Here is a 2,497-nt window from a genome sequence, read left to right as displayed (position 1 = left end):
ACAGAAATATTCAATGTATGTATGCTGTGGCTATGGAAAGTGTGAGGAAATAATGCTTCCAGCCCAAGAGCAAGACTGGGGCTGTCGTTCTAATCACCTAGGAGCTCTGACTCTTAAGCTCACAATGCAAGAATAAAAACAAAACCCATTTTATTCTCTGTAGGCAATACAGAGTGAGTGTGTGTCCCTAATTCTCTCCTTTAGGAATATGCTGCCCATATATATAATCATATTTAAGTGAAGCATGGAGCATGTCATCTTGGAAGCATTACAACACCCAGGCAGCTTCATTGATGTCAGCAGCTGTCTTGGTATGTCTTGGTATGTCTTGAGATATGGACAGCACATTTGAGAAATAAGATTTTTTATAAAAGCAAGCACTCCCTCTGCCTGCAGCCCTCCCAAACCAAACCAACCAAACAAAAACCCAACAAAACCCAACCACACACACACAAAGCACACAAAATCCATATCCTTGCACATTCCTTTGATCCTGATGCTGCTGTGCATTTTTGATTTCCCAGTATAATTTAAATCACACAGAGTTCTGCTAGTATTTGGGATATAAGGTGTTGAATCCTTATGGCATTTGACTTTGGCAATTCCCTTGGGCACCAGCGATCCTCCTGGGACTGGGTGTTATTGAGAGGATTAAGGCCACTGAGTAGGATTTCTGATGTGCTCATTTTCAAGGATAAAAATTCACATCAGCAAGTTTTAGTTCCAAACTTCCCTTGTCTTTCATAGCCAGCATCTCTTGTGCCTTCACCTTTTCCACTGCTCTCATCCTTGTTTCCTGACTCAAAATCAGTTTGCTCTTTTTTGAGGTGTCAGGAATGAGAACTACTGTTAATTCTTCCTTCTTGTGTACCTGTGAGTTGAGTTACTGTGAAGAACATGAACTATCCAGTGAAGAATGCTGGAAGCACCTGCCAGCATGCGTGGTGTACATAGGGAAAAGCTGGGATGAGATCCAGAGACTATATGTTGGGAGGAGTTTGAAAATTATGTTCTGTGGGGGAGAAGGTGGCAGATGGCCATCATTCACCCTCATGCAATTTCACTCTTCAATCACCTTCCCTTTGTTCACAATGAAGAAACCTGAGTGTTCTTCTGACTCCTGTTTTCCTTCTGAGCACCTTATAAACCTCATTGTGTGAACCAAGTGGGCCTTGTTTGTTGTGAGGACTTGGGCACTTGACTCTGTCTCCTGTCCTTTTCATGAGCAGCAGTTGACCTACTGCCTGATGAAAGTCTGGGGGGGAAATATCAATTAAATGATTCGCAATAGTCTGAAAAGTAATATTGTGGGACTCAAAGTTGCAGTTTTCCAAGGTCTTTCTGTATACGACAAAATTATTTCCCCAGTTTTTCAGCGCACCTTCCCTACAAAAGAAATCATGTCTGCTATAATAAATATTGTTTTAATTTGAAAGATTAAGGTTTTAATATGAAATCTCAACAGCTTTTGCACCCTTCAGTATAGCAACTTTTTGTTTATTTATTTTCTTTCTTGCTAAAAATTTTTTGACATGCTTCCCCTCTTATTCAAGTTTCCAATAGTAGGAGCTAGTCAGTATGTACAAGTGCAATGTTTTTCTGATGAAATCAAGTCATGGCTTTTCCTCTAATTTATTTGGAGAATAAGAAAGGGGAGAAAAGATTGTTCTTCTAGTTGGAAACTTTATAGTAGCATCCTAATAGGCGAAAGGAAATCAAAATAACATTTGTGTTTACTTATCTTGTCTGAGTTTTTTCAAGAAGTAATATGATTTAGGGCTCTTTTCTGTTCAACAAGTATCATTCTGTCTGCACATTGGGGCAATGAGTACATTTTCTGCTACATTTCAGTCTAAGGGAAATTGGGGAAAGTGAACAATTTTGCCTTGAGAGGCATGAAGTGCCTCCGTAGCAAGTCTCAGAGCTGTGAGATGGGGTGGTTATTCTCAAGGTTGTTTTCAGAAGAGATAGACTTCTCATCTGAAGTGTTTTTCTTTGGTTTGCTGTTTTTACTTCACTTTTTCTTGCTTTATTGCCTCTTGTTTTTCCTGTCATATATGCTCATTGTCCCCTCTAAAAAGATGAGTCTTGAGATCAAGCTGCGGTTCTCAAGTCACAAAAATATGTGGCAGGAGAAAAGAGCCCAGATGTGTGTCTGAGTACATGTGCAAGAAGTGAGAAAGTGACATTCTTATGATTTATTTTCAGATCAAGATACTTATATCTGCAGTTCAGTAAGAGCTGGGGCACTAAATATTTCACTCTGTGTGGGAAAAGCAGTAGATGAATGCCCAGTGCTTTGTGTAGGGAAATACACCAGTTATTGGTTGATCTCTAATGTTGGGAGCAATTCCAACCTCTTGGGTTCTAGGCCATGGAATATTGGGAACCCTCTGTGATGCTTCTCTTCTGCCCCATCACTTTTAGCACTTCATCCCCTCTCCTAAGGTTGGAGATTAGTCATGAGGATTTGCAACTTAGAGTGGGAAGCAATAGC

Source organism: Cyanistes caeruleus, chromosome 1, assembly GCF_971803275.1.
Source record: "Cyanistes caeruleus chromosome 1, bCyaCae1.hap1.1, whole genome shotgun sequence".
NCBI lineage: Eukaryota > Metazoa > Chordata > Aves > Passeriformes > Paridae > Cyanistes > Cyanistes caeruleus.
This window is presented reverse-complemented; position numbering follows the sequence as displayed.